Raw genomic sequence first — 14,132 nt, forward strand, 5'->3', positions numbered from 1 at the left:
CTCCCACCTCAGCCTCTGCTGTAGCGGGGACTACAGATGCATACCACCATGTCCAACTAATTTTAAACATTTTTGTGTGTGTGTGGAGCTGAGGCCTCGCTATGTTGCCCAAGCTAGTCTTGAACTCCTGGCCTCAAGCCTCCCAGAACCCTGAGGTTACAGGTGTAAGCCACTGCACCCGGCCTAATCATGTTTTTAAAAACAATGACAACAAAATCTTCGGAGAATTATCTTTCACTCTTTGTCCTCAAGACTGAATCCACATAGCCCTTATAGAATTTCTTTACTTTGAAATGAGTTTAAAAAGCTAAGGTTCTACTGAAGACCTAGTCTAGGTTGAGCTACATAACATTCTGAATATTGCTTTCAAGCCCAATTTTGACATACACAAAGCCAGTTACATATTCATATGCATGTTCTTTCTGCTTTGCCAAAAAATTCAAAAACCTTGCTACCACTATTATGAAGTCTCAAACTTCATCTCTATATAGTGTATATATATATAAATGTCAAAGGGCATAATTGTAACACCTTAGCATATTTCAAGGCTAGTATATTAGTCAATTTTACGAATTTTGCCACAAGATTATTTTAAAAAATTCTTTTTTGGAGATGGAGTCTTGCTCTGTTGCCCAGGCTGGAGTGCAGTGGCATGATCTCGGCTCACTGCAACCTCTGTCTCCCGGGTTCAAGAGAGTCTCCTGCCTCAGCCTCCTGAGTAGCTGAGATTACAGGCACATACCACCACGCCTGGCTAATTTTTCGTATTTTTTAGTAGAGACAGGGTTTCACTGTGTTAGCCAGGATGGTCTCAATAAAACAAACGATGTGATAAATAGGGTTATGTCTGCTATTAAAAAGAAAAACCTCTAAGGCTATAGTTTTTAAAATTATTGTTAGCATGGTGCGGCATTTTACTTAAAATAAGTTGTTCGCTTCCCTGTGGTTTTCCCGAGGGAGCACGCCCCTTCATTTCCTTCTGGAAGTGCAGGCAGTTAAAACCAGGAGAGCCCACATTTCTTCATTCCTGTTCTGGTTTCTCAATTCCCCCCGACCAGATTCCTGTGTGAACATTCAGACAAAGACTTCAGCAGTTCTGGCCCTCTGCTCTCTGGTGGCTCCTCTATAGCTCCACCCAGCTCTGTAGAGGCAGAAAGACAGACAGCACAAACATGCAATCTGGTCATGACCAGAGGGGCTGATTAATTTTCACTCCAGCACACGTGGAGAAAGGCAGACTCAGTAAAAGAGAGCAATGCAAACCTCATGTCCAGTGGAGAGGACCTAAACTAAGCATGACACACATTGATTTTTTGTTTCATAATGATACAGTGGCATCTATTTCTATCTACTGGTAAAACACCAAAGAAATACTGGATATGTACAAAAGATAGTAAACTTTTAAAAAATTTACTTTTAAGATTAGGTGTACATCTGCAGGTTTGTTATATAAGTAAACTTGTGTCATGGGGATTTGTTGTACAGATTATCTCAACACCAAGGTACTAAGCCAGTACCCATTAGCTACTTTTCCTGATCCTCTCCCTCCCCTGACCCTCCACCCTCCAATAGGCCCAGTGTGTGTTGTTCCCCTCAATGTATCCATGTGTTCTCATCATTTTGCTCCCACTTATACATGAGAACATGGATGTTTGATTTTCTGTTCCTGCATTAGTTTGCTAAGGATAATGGTCTCCAGCTCCATCCATGTCGCTGCAAAGGGCACGATCTTGTTCTTTTATGCCTGCATAGTATTCCACAGTGTATATGTCCCTCATTTTCCTTATCCAATCTACCACTGATGGACATTTAGGTTGATTCCATGTCTTTGCTATTGTGAATAGTAGTTACACACTTTTTAAATAGTCCTTATTACAACCTTAAATCTCATCCTTGGCTGAGTAGTAGGAAGTTGGAGAAAACCTCCACTGTTTATTTTCTGAGAGGTGATTTGCCTGTTTTTGTTATTTCTCCACCATGACATAAATCACCCTTTATTGCAGACATTCTCCTCTGTATGAAGAATCTAAAATGAACCCCCAGGGCTCCAAATCATTAGACAAAGAATTAAAGACTGCATGCTTTCAAAAAATAATTAGAATAGTGGAATTACCCAAATGATTGAAACAAATGAAGGGAAAGGACGTGACCTCCAACATATAAAACGTGAGCATGTGCTAACCCACAGGGAGGAGCACCCACTTCATTTCCTTTGGGACACGCAGGCAGCTAAAACCAGGAGAGCCCACATTTCTTCATTCCTGCTCTGACTTCTCAATACCTGTCTCCAGGATCTTGCTAACATGAGGAACAGATAGCTTAAAAAATGGAAATTCCTGAGGGAGCTCACTCTTCTTGTGAGCCAAGATTTCAGTGATTTCCCACCAAAACATCTAGAGACCATGCCTGATTCTCATCCTTTCATTTCTCCTTCAGATGTCCATGTGCAAGGCCTAGAGAACCAGAAACAGCAAGCTGCAGTTCTTGTATTATTTTCAGATCCCTTAAAATCACCAAGTGCATGTGCATGACATGGAACCAGGCAAGGAGAACCGAGATGACAAGCAGCTCCCATGCCCTCTGCCAGAGGCCTCTGCCCTTCACTTCCACATGGCAAAGTCACTTCTCCCTTCAATGCTGTTCGTGCGTCTCCCACACCACTCTTGGAAGACTTCCCTGTGCTCCACCACTAGCCTGCTTTAACCTGCTGGTTAGGTGCTCCTCCTCAATGTTCCCGTAGCACTTCTGGCAAACCATTATTTTAGCCCTATGTCACCTATCTGCATCTGTATACTTGCTTGATTACATGTGTATTTCTTCCTTGTGATCTACTCAAGAGCAGGCAATATTTCTTGCTTATCACTGTGTCTTCAGCAGCTAGAATAACACCCTGTAGGCAGTACCCGTTCAGTGAAATGTCTATTAATAAATGAATGCTGTGTGCAGTGGCTCACACCAGTAAATAATCCCAGCACTCTGGGAGGCCAAGGTGGGAGGACTGCTTGAGCTCAGGAGTTCAAGACCAGTCCAGGCAATATGACAAAACCCTGTCTCTACAAAAAGTACAAAAATTAGCTGGGCATGGTGGCATGCTCCCACCAGCTATTCAGGAAGCTGAGATGGGAGGATCACTGGAGCCTGGGAAGTCAAGGCTGCAGTGACCTGTGATCACATCACTGTACTCCAGCCTGGGCAACAGCCTGGATACATTAATGGGGAAATAAACCCCAGATATAAATTACTGTAGTACAAGTAGACAATAAAAAATGTCATAAACAAGTTTGTTTGTTTGTTTGTTTAAGTGCAATAGACATTCACAAGAATTGGAGACAGCCAAGGTGGACACAAGTAAGGAGAAAAACCTACATTTAAAAAAGAGACATTCAATATAAGGAGGTAAAAGCAATGCTAACTCCACAATACATGAAACCCTTTGTCACAAAAATACTATGAAGAATAGAAATAACCTAGATTTTTATACTGACAGTAAAGAATCCTTCTAGTTCTACTGGCTGCTTGGGTAGATACACTTACTAACAAACAAAAGGCTTCTAACATCATTCTGACTGAAGTAAGGAAAAAGTAATAATAAATAAATATGGAAATGGACTTTTAAATACTGATTTTTAATTGAGATATGGCTCTGATGCACATCAGAAATATTTTGAGCCAACCAAGGACCAGAAATAAGTTCCACAAAGTCAAGAACTCATCATTCTGAATTTTACATTTTCAGAGTAGTTTACCACATCATTAAGTCCTTGAGTTGGAAACATGCTGAAAGGCATCAATTTACCCTTATTCTGAGAACAAGACCTTCCATCAATCACGAAAGTGTCCAGTGGTCGAATTTCTCAATTCTATAAGGAAGTCTGTTCCACATTTTGAGAAATCTTATTCATAGGATATATTAATGCTTGTAACAATCCCAAATCTGTCTCCCTATTATGTCTAGCCAGTGGTCTATCCGGGACTATATAAAATAAATCTACTTGACATTTGAGAACAATTATTTCATGGTTCTCCCCTAAAATGACAACACAAAAATCTTTTTTTTTCCCAGATTAATCACTCCCTTCCCCAACTCCTTTCAGACTTGGAGAGTACTGGCTGGAGATAATTCTATTAGAAGATTTTGCTTATAATAATTTACTTGACAATTCAGACTTGACTAAAGTTATTTTGCTTAAACTAAGAGAATTTGAAATCTTAACTTCAGAATGTTTTTTTACCTCAAATTCATTTCAAAATATAATTGAAGGACTATACATACTTGAAGGACAGTTGAGAAAAGACTGTCTAGTGGTTAATTTTCAATTTAAACTAAGGGCATTATGTGTTTCCAACAACCAGGATCATTCACCAGTATAAAAGGAAGGTGTATTAGTACATTCCTGCATTGCTATAAAGAACTACCTGAGACTGGGTAATTTGTAAAGAAAAGAGGTTTAATTGTCTTAAAGATCTGCAGGCTGAACAGGAAACATGGCTGAGGAGGCCTCGGGAAACTTACAATCACGGTGGAAGGTGAAGGGGAAGCAAACACACCTTACATGTCCAGAGAAAAAGGAAGAGAGAGTGAAGGGGAGGTGCTACACACTTTTTTTTTTTTTTTTTTGAGATGGAGTCTTGCCCTGTCACCCAGGCTGGAGTGCAGTGATATGATCTCAGCTCACTGCAAGCTCTACCTTCCAGGTTCACGCCATTCTCCTGCCTCAGTCTCCTGAGTAGCTGGGACTACAGGTGCCCACCACCAAGTCCAGCTAATTTTTTTGTATTTTTAGTAGAGACGGGGTTTCACTGTGTTAGCCAGGATGGTCTCAATCTCCTGACCTCGTGATCCACCCGCCTTGGCCTCTCAAAGTGCTAGGATTACAGGCGTGAGCCACTGCACGTGGCCATGCTACACACTTTTAAAAAACCAGATCTTGTGAGAACAACAAGGGGGACGTCCACCCCCATGATCCAATCACCCCTCCTACTAGGGCCCTCCTTCAACATTGGAGATTATAATTTAACATTAGATTTGGGTGGGTACACAAATCCAACCCGTATCATTCCACCCCTGACTCCTCCCAAATCTCATGTCCTTGTCACATTGCAAAATACAATTATCCCTTCTCAACAGTCCCCCAAGTCTTAACTCATTTCAGCATTAACTCAAAAGTCCACAGTCCAAGTCTCATTTAAGACAAAGCAAGTCACTCCTGCCTATGAGTGTATAACATAAAAAACAAGTTAGTTACTTCCAAGGTACAAGGAGGGTACAGGCATCAATCAGGTAAATACACCTGATCCAAAAGGGAGAAATCAGCCCAAACAAAGGGACTATAGGCCCCATGCAAGTCTGAAACCCAACAGGTCAGTCATTAAATCGTAAAGCTCCAAAATAATATCTTTTGACTCCATGTCTCACATCCATGACACACTGATGCAAGGGGTGGGCTCCCAAGGCCTTGGGCATCTGCATCCCTGTGGCTCTGCAGGGCTCAGCTACCATAGCTATTCTCAAGGGTCGGTGTTGAGTGCCTGAGGCTTTTCCAGACACATGGTATAAGCTGCCAGTGGATCTACCATTCTGGGGCCTGGAGGACAGTGGCCTTCTTTTCACAGCTCCACTAGGTAGTGCCCCAGAGGTGACTCTGTGTGAGGGCTCCAACCCCACATTTCCCCTCCACACTGTCCTTAGCAGAGGTTCTCCGTGAGGGCTCCACCCCTGCAGCAGACTTCTGCCTGGACATCCAGGCATTTCCATACATCTGCTGAAATCCAAGCGGAGGATCCCAAGCCTCACCTCTTGCCCTCTGTGCACTCACAGGCTTAACACCACATAGAAGTCACCAAGGCTTATAGCTGGCATCTTCAGGAGCGGTGGCCTCAGATGTATCTGGGGACCTTTTAGCCATGGCTGGAGCTGGAATGACTGGGACACAGGGAGCAGTGTCCCAAGGCTGCCCCAGCAGGGCCTTTGGCCTGGCCCATGAAACCATTCTTCCCTTCTAGGCCTTCAGGCCTGTAATGGGAAGGGCTGCCACAAAGGTCTCTGAAATTCCTTTGAGGCATTTTCCCCATTGTTCTGGCTATTAACGTTTGGCTCCTCTTTATTTATGCAAATTTATGCAGCCAGCTTGAATTCCTCCCCAGAAAAATGGGTTTTTCTTTTCTACCACATTGTCAGGCTGCACATTTTCTAAACTGTCATGCTCTCCTTCCCTTTAAAATGTAAGTTCCAGTTTCAGATTGTCTCTTTGCTCATGTGTGAGATTATGCTGTTAGAAGCAGCTGGCTCACATCTTTCATGCTTTGCTGCTCAGAAATTTCTTCTGCCAAATACCTGTTGATGAAAAGAGTCCAACTTTGTAAAATAGTTAAAGATATTTATTCTGAGCCAAATATGAGTGACCATTGCCTGTGACACAGACCTCAGGGGATCCTGAGAACATGTGTCCAAGATGGTTGGAGCACAGCTTGGTTTTATACGTTCTAGGGAGACGTGAGACTTCAATTGAATACACTTAAGAAATACATTGGTTCAGTCTGGAAATGTGGGACAACTTGAAGCAGGGGCTTCCAGGTTATAGGTAGATTGAACATTTTTCTAACTGGGAATTTGTTGAAAGATTTATCAATAGAAAGGAATGTCTGTGTTGGGATAAGAGGTGTGAAGACCAAAGTTTTATCATGTAGGTGAAACCTCCAGGTGGCAGGCTTCAGAGGGATTATGTTGTAAATATGTCTTATCAGACTTAAGGTGTGTGTTGATGTTAATGCTGAATAGGCATAATGAGGCATGTCTGACCCCCACTTCCTATCATGGTCTGAATCAGTCTTTCAGGTTAAATTTTAAAGTGCCATGGCCTAGGAGGAAGTCCATTCAGATAGTTGGGGGGGACTTAAATTTTATTTTTGGTTTACATCCCCTAAATCATCTCTCTCAAGTTCAAAGTTCCACAGATCCCTAGAGGAGAGGCACAATGCCACCTGTCTCTTTGCTAAAGCATACTAAGAGTGACCTTTACTCTAGTTCCCAATAAGTTTTTCATTTGCATCTGAGACCACCTCAGTCTGAACTTCATTCATTGTCCATATCACTATCAGCATTTTGGTCACAACCATTTAACAAGTCTCTAAAAAGTTTCAAACTTTCTCACATCTTCCTGTCTTCTGAGATCTCCAAACTGTTCCAAACTCTGTCCATTACCCAGTTCCAAAGTCATTGCCAAATTTTCAGGTATCTTTATAGCAATGCCCCACTCCTAGGTACCAATTTTCTATATTAGTTCATGTTTGCATTGATATAAAGAACACCTAAGACTGGGTAATGTATAAAGAAAACAGATTTAACTGACTCACAATTCTGAAGGCTGTACAGGAAGCATGGCTGGAGATTCCTCAGGGAACTTAGAATTATTGTGGAAGATGAAGGGGAAGCAGGTACATCTTACATTGCTGGAGAAGGTGGAAGAGAGAGTGAAGGGGGAGGTGCTTTTAAACTTTAAAAAAAGAACAGATCTCATGAGAACTCACTCACTATCATGATAGTTATCACTATCATGATAACAGCAAGGTGGAAGTTTGCCCCCACGATCCAATCACCTTTCACGAGGCCCCTCCACCAACACTGGGAATTACAATTTGACATGAGATTTGGGCACGGACACAAATCCAAACCATATCAGAAGCTGAATCTTTTTTGTTACGCAAACCACTGCTTTTCAAAATTTGAAGTGTACATGGATCACCTGGACATCTTGGTAAGCTGCAGATTCCCAAGTCAGTAGGTTTGAGGTGGGACCAGAGAGTCTGCATCTCTGTCAAGCATCACAGGTGATGTAGCAGCTGCGGGAAGCTGGGCTGCACTTTGAATAGCAAGAACACAGAATTCTGCTTGGGTAGATAAAAGTCCTCTGCTTAAAGATGATGACCAAGAGAAAATATGGAGGTATTACATTCAAGCCAAGATAGCTAAATCCCCCTACCAGGTGAAATCAGCAAGCATGTGGCAGTCCTGGTGCTGGTATGGGTTGCATTGCATCTGTCAAAAAGATATGTTTATGTCTGTCTTCATCTGTTCATACTGCTATAACAAAATGCATGAGACTGGATAGTTTATAAGCAGCAGGCATTTATTGCTCACAGCTACAGAAGCTGGGAAGTCTAAGATCAAGGCACTGGCAGATTCCCTGTCTGGTGACTTTGAATGGTAAGGTCAAGATGGTTCCAAGGTGAATGCTGCTTCTTCCCGAGGGAAAAAGTGCTGCATCCTCACATGGCAGGAGAAACAGAAGGGTAAAAAAAGAAAAAAGAAAAAAAGCCAAGCTGCCCTTTTATAAGGTCACTAATCCCACTCATAAGGGTTTTGCCCTCATGACTTAATCACCTCCCGAAGGCACCACCTCTTAATACTATCATGTTGGGGTTTAAGTTCCAGCATGAATTTTGGAGGACACATAAATATTCAAGCCATAGCAAAGTCCTAACGCCTGGTACCTGTGAACGTGAACTCATTTGGAAAGACAGCCTTTACAGACATAATCAAGTTAACATGAGTAAGATACTGGAGTACGTTGAGTCCTTCAGTCAGTGTAAGTGGTGTCCTTACAAGAAGGGAAGGATAGACCAAGACAGACCACCAGATGCTAGAAAGAGACTAGGAAGGATCCTCATCTACAGCCTTCAAAGAGAACATGGCCTGCTATCATCTTGATTTGGGACTTCCGACCTGCAGAACTGTGAAAGCCCAGATTTCTGCTGTTTGTTTGTTTGTTTTTTGTTTGTTTTTGAGACGGAGTCTAGCTATGTCGCCCAGGTTGGAGTGCAGTGGTGCGATCTCGGCTCACTGCAACCTCCGCCTCCTGGGCTCCAGTGATTCTCCTGTCTCAGCCTCCTGAGTAGCTGGGATTACAGGCACGTGCCACTACATCTGGTTAATTTTTGTATTTTTAGTAGAGATGGAGTTTCACGGTGTTAGCCAGGATGGTCTCAATCTCCTGACCTCGTGATCTGCCCGCCTTGGCCTCCCAAAGTGCTGGGATTACAGGCGTGAGCCAGGAATCCCCTCATGGGCACCAAGAAGCTTTGGTGTGGCTCTCAGAGGAAAAGTGCCTAGAGTGGGGTGGGAAGACACTAACATGATAATAACCTGTGACACAAAGTGTCTACCTATTCGGAAGAATACGTAAGAATGCACTTACGTAATATTAGATGGTAACTTATAGGACACCCACAAGAAAAAATCTGTATACATTAGATTTTAGCAGGATTATTAAAAGAGACTTAGTGACTGGTTAGAAAGCAAGATAAAGATCTATGAGGTCTTCTTTGGCTGCACGATACAGTCATCTGAGGAGGTTGTAAAAAACAGTAATGCTTGGATCCCATCTCTCTAATAGATCTACTTTTAATTCGTCTGAGATGGGGCCCCAGCACCCACAGGTTGAAAACATTCTTCAGGTACTTCTAATGTCCAACCAGGGCTGAGAATCACTGTTATAGGTCCAAACCTTCAAAGACAGTCAGCTTAGGAAATGTGGTCCAAGACTATTCCTCAAGTATTTTACTTAGTGCCCAATCTAAACAGCACTGTGCAGGCTACAGCTGGAAATGCAGCAGTTTAGATAACCAGCTGCTGACTATTGTGAAAAGTTCCTTCCAGTAGGGACCCAGTTCTACAAATGGAGAACTTGCCACACTTAGCCCTGATTGCGATGCTTGTTCACATGGGTGCTGCCCCACCCCATTGGTTTGCCTTCTCTCAAGGATCACAGACCTGCACTACCAGTTGTTCAATGTCTGAAAATAGTTGTTTTATGTATTTTGTCCCATTTTCCAGTTGCTTACAGCGGGTGGGCATATTAGTTTTCTAAGGCTGCTGTAATAAAGTACCACAAACTGGTTGGCAACAGAAATTTATTCTCTCCCAGTTCTAAAAGCTTGACGTGCAAACTCAAGGTGTGAGAAATGTTGGTTCCTTCTGGGGGACGCTGAAGCAGAGAATCTGTTCTAACCCTCTCTCCTGGGTTTCGGTGGTTGCCAGAGGTCCTCGACATCCCCTGGTTTGCAACTGTATAACTCCAATCTCTGTGCCCGTCATCACGTGGCCATCTTCTCTCTGTGTCTGTCTCTGTGTCTCTTTTCCTCTTCTTATAAGGACACTAGTCATGCTGAATTAATGACCCACCCTCTTCCAGCATGACCTCATCTTAACTTGACTAATTACCTCTGCAACAACTCTATTTCCAAATATAATCACATTCTGAGGTTCCGGGAAAGACGTGTATTTTAGGGTGATGCTATTCAACTAAGCACAATGGGTCAGTGTGGTTCTGTTACTCAAAAAATACTGCAAAACAGAATTTCTCGCTTGATTTCTGAAATCCCCAGAAGGATTGGTTTTTATTTATGTCTGTGCTTTTCACAGTGCTCTACACTAGAGGAACTCACATTTTGAAATGACTTAGAGTCACATACTAAAAAATATAGCCAACTACTCTGTAATTGCATATTTCAGAGCCAACCCAAGCCCCTCTTGAGTCAGAGCCTCTGAGGAGGCAGACCAGGAACCTGTACTTTCCATGGGCTCCCTACATGGTTCTGATGGAGTTGAGCCTCTTGCTACATGTGCCAGGAGGCACAGGCATGGGGTTTGACTGCACGTGCTCCACAGTAAGGAGCTGAGTTCAAATTATCATGGGCATATTAGTCAGGGTTCTCAAGAGAAACAGAACCAAGAGCATTGTGAAAGGAAAAAAATATCTTGGGACCCCCCAAACTCATGATGCCAAAGGGAAAAGTTAAGCTTGGGAACTGAGTCACACACGGAAACAGCCTTCCAGGCTGGGTGGAGTGGCTTATGCCTGTAATCCCAGCACTTTGGGAGGCCAAAGCAGGCAGATCACGAGGTCAGGAGTTTGAGACCAGCCTGGCCAAGAGACCAGCCTGGCCAATATGGTGAAACCCCATCTCTACAGAAATACAAAACTTAGCCGGGCATGGTGGCAGGTACCTGTAATCCCAGCTATTTGGGAGGCTGAGGCAGGAGGATTGCTTGAACCTGGGAGGCGGAGGTTGCAGTGAGCTGAAGATTATGCCATTGCACTCCAGCCTGGGTGACAGAGTGAGACTTCGACTCAAAAAAAAAAACCAAAAAAAACAAAAACAAAAAACAAAACAACAAAAATGCCTTTGTTTTGTTCCTAAACAGATAACTGCAAGACAGAAGGCCACATATATCCCCAGGTGGCCTCCCTCATCCTGACAATGTAAATTAACAGCACATCTTCACAGGTAGGGGACAAAGACAAGACTAGAAATTGTCTCCCCACCTTCTTCTACTCTATTTATCTTATGTAAAATGCAGATTTACAGAGTGCAAGACAAATGCATAATTGACTGTTCCTCTTTTTCCTCCTGCTCACTTTTTCCCCTTTAAATACTGAGGTCCTCAAAACCCTCTTTGGAAAAAGCACAGGCCACAGACCTGTCTGCAGCTGTGTCTCTTCTTCCCAGGCACATCCTCAACCTTAGCAAAATAAACCTCTAAATTGATTGAGACCTGTTTCAGACACTTTCTGGTTTACAGCATATATAGAAAAAAATTTATTTTAAAGAATTGGTGCACATGATTATGGAGGCTGGCAAGTCCAAAATCAGCTGGGTGGACTGGCAGACTGGAGACTAAAGGAAGAGCTGACATTGCAGTTCAGGTCCAAAGGCTGTCTGCGGATACAATTCCCTCTTGTTCATGGGAGGTCAGGCTTTTGTTCTATGTAGGCCTTCAACTGACTGGATACGGCCTGCCCACATTATGGAGGGCAAACTGCTTTTGAAATCCACTGATTTTTTTTTTTTTTTTTTTTTTTTTGAGGCAGGCTCTTACTCTGTCCCCCAGCCTAAAGTTCACTGGTGTGATCTTGGCTCTCTGCAACCTCTGCCTCCTGGGTTCAAGAGATTCTCCTACCTCAACCTCCTGAGTAGCTGGGACTTCAGGCCATCTACTAATTTTTGTATTTTTGGTAGAGACAGGGTTTCACCACGTTGACCAGGCTGGTCTTGAACTCCTGACTTCAAGTGATCTGCCCACCTTGGCCTCCTAAAGTGCTGAGATTACAAGTGTGAGTCGCCACACCTGGCCCAAAGTCTACTGATTTCAATGTCAACATCATCCAAAAGCACCCTCACAGAAACACCCAGAATAATACTTGACCATGTATCTGGGCATCATAACCCAGCCAAGATGACACATAAAATTAGCCAGCACACAGGGTTCTCACTGAGTCCCAGACTGGAGAGGACCGTGAGGACTAAGCTCTGATTTTTTTTTTTCCTCTTGCCCAAATTCCTGTCTAAGGGATCTGGAGAGTCATGGACTACAAATCATCAATTCTCATGAGATGGGTTTTATTTAACCCTATATATTGTGACTTACTTTCCAATCTGACTCTGGCATAACATTATGTGACAAGGAAGAAAGTCAAAATATTTTACCCCAAAACATGTTTCTTTGAGAAATGTCTGTTCCTTGAGCTGCACATGTACCCTAGAACTTAAAGTATAATAAATAAATTAAAAAAAAAAAAAAAAAAACTACCAATGACATTTTTCATGGAGAAAAAACTACTCTAAAAAAAAAAACAAAAACAAACAAACAAACAAAAAAAACATGTTTCTTTGCCCTGTTTTGAAATAGCCCTGCAAAGCTGTCCTATGTGGGGGAAAATTTGTGTCTGTAAAGAATCTCTATTAACGTAGCTAGATCTTTTTCTTCCAGGCCCTCCCAATCCTCAAGAGATTAACTAAGAGTCTAGCACCTTTTAAAGGTCTTAATAGGAAACATCTGTCATCTACTGCCTCTAAGGGCAGCCTCTATAAGACTTCAAAAGAACATTGGTCTCCACAATCTTTTATCTTAACCTGAACATTTCCTTTCTATTGATCCCAGGTCTTTAGACAAACTAAATCAATTGTCAATCAGAAAATGTTTAAATTCACCTACAGCCTGGAGGCCCCTGCTTGAGTTGCCCCACCTTTCTGGACCAAACCAATGCATTTCTTAAATGTATTTGATGGATGTCTCACGCCTCCCTAAAACATCCAAAACCAAGCTGCACCCCAACCACCTTGGACACATGTTCTCAGGACCTCCTAAGGGCTGTGTCATGGGCCATGGTCACTCATATTTGGCTGTGAATAAATCTCTTCCAATATTTTACAGAGTTTGACTCTTTTTTTTCGATAACCAAATCTGAGGAAAGGAGGAAAGAGGAGAGGTCCGAGCAGTGCCAGGGCATCCCAGGCTCATGTCTCTCCCAGCAGGTCCTTGGACCACTAGCCTAGGAATCTCTACATGAAAACACAGATCATTTGGCCTCATCCAGGAATAAGTGAATCAGAACGCTGGGGCAGGACCCAGGCATCTATATTTTAAACAAATTCTTCAGTTCACATTTAGAAATAAGTATAAATAATAGATTTATAAGTAAGTAATAAATATAAAATATACAGTATGTTTAAATATTTATTATACATATAATACTATATTTCTATATTAAAGAGAATAATTATCTGTTGATATGAAATTTAAACCTTTGTATAAATGTTGCATAACAATATGTTTATGGGTACATTAGAAATACTGCACATCAGTGTGCAAACTAGAGTCCGGTGTTCTGTTAGCTCATTGGCTTTCTTTGCATCTCTGCTCTCCCCAGTGTCTAATTCTGTACCTGATGTGGCAAAGTAAGCTTAATAAATTATATTGAGCAATGGGTCTTCAAGCTAAAATTGTCAGATTATTCATTTACCAGATTGTTCTAAAGCAATATATGTGGGCCTTTCTTAGAGGAGAGCGAAGGATCACTCTAAGGGAGGCTGATTAAACAGATAGCTTCAAGTACAACGTGGCATTTGAGCAGGGCCTTGAGAGACAAATGGGATGTCACCAGACAGAAAGGGTGGTGTCTTAATCTGTTTTATGTTGCCATAACAGAATACCATAGACTGGGTAATTTATAATGAGCAGCAATTTATTGGCTGACAGTTCTGGAAGCTGGGAAGCCCAAGATCAAAGTGCTAGCATCTGGCAAGGGCCTTCTTGCTGCATCATAACACGACAGAAGGCATCACATAGAGGA

At 42.4% G+C, this 14,132-nt stretch overlaps 1 long non-coding RNA gene across 1 annotated transcript in view; it reads right to left on the bottom strand.

Moving 5' to 3' along the window:
- Positions 1 to 8,105: 8,105 nt before the first annotated feature.
- LOC140713231 (uncharacterized) overlaps positions 8,106 to 14,132 on the bottom strand; it is a 57,115-nt gene continuing 51,088 nt past the window's right edge. The window contains exon 6 of the long non-coding RNA XR_012095122.1: positions 8,106 to 8,257. This is a non-coding gene — a long non-coding RNA (uncharacterized lncRNA). The remainder of the gene's footprint in view (positions 8,258 to 14,132) is intronic.

This window comes from Chlorocebus sabaeus, chromosome 13, assembly GCF_047675955.1.
Source record: "Chlorocebus sabaeus isolate Y175 chromosome 13, mChlSab1.0.hap1, whole genome shotgun sequence".
Classification (NCBI taxonomy): Eukaryota; Metazoa; Chordata; class Mammalia; order Primates; family Cercopithecidae; genus Chlorocebus; species Chlorocebus sabaeus.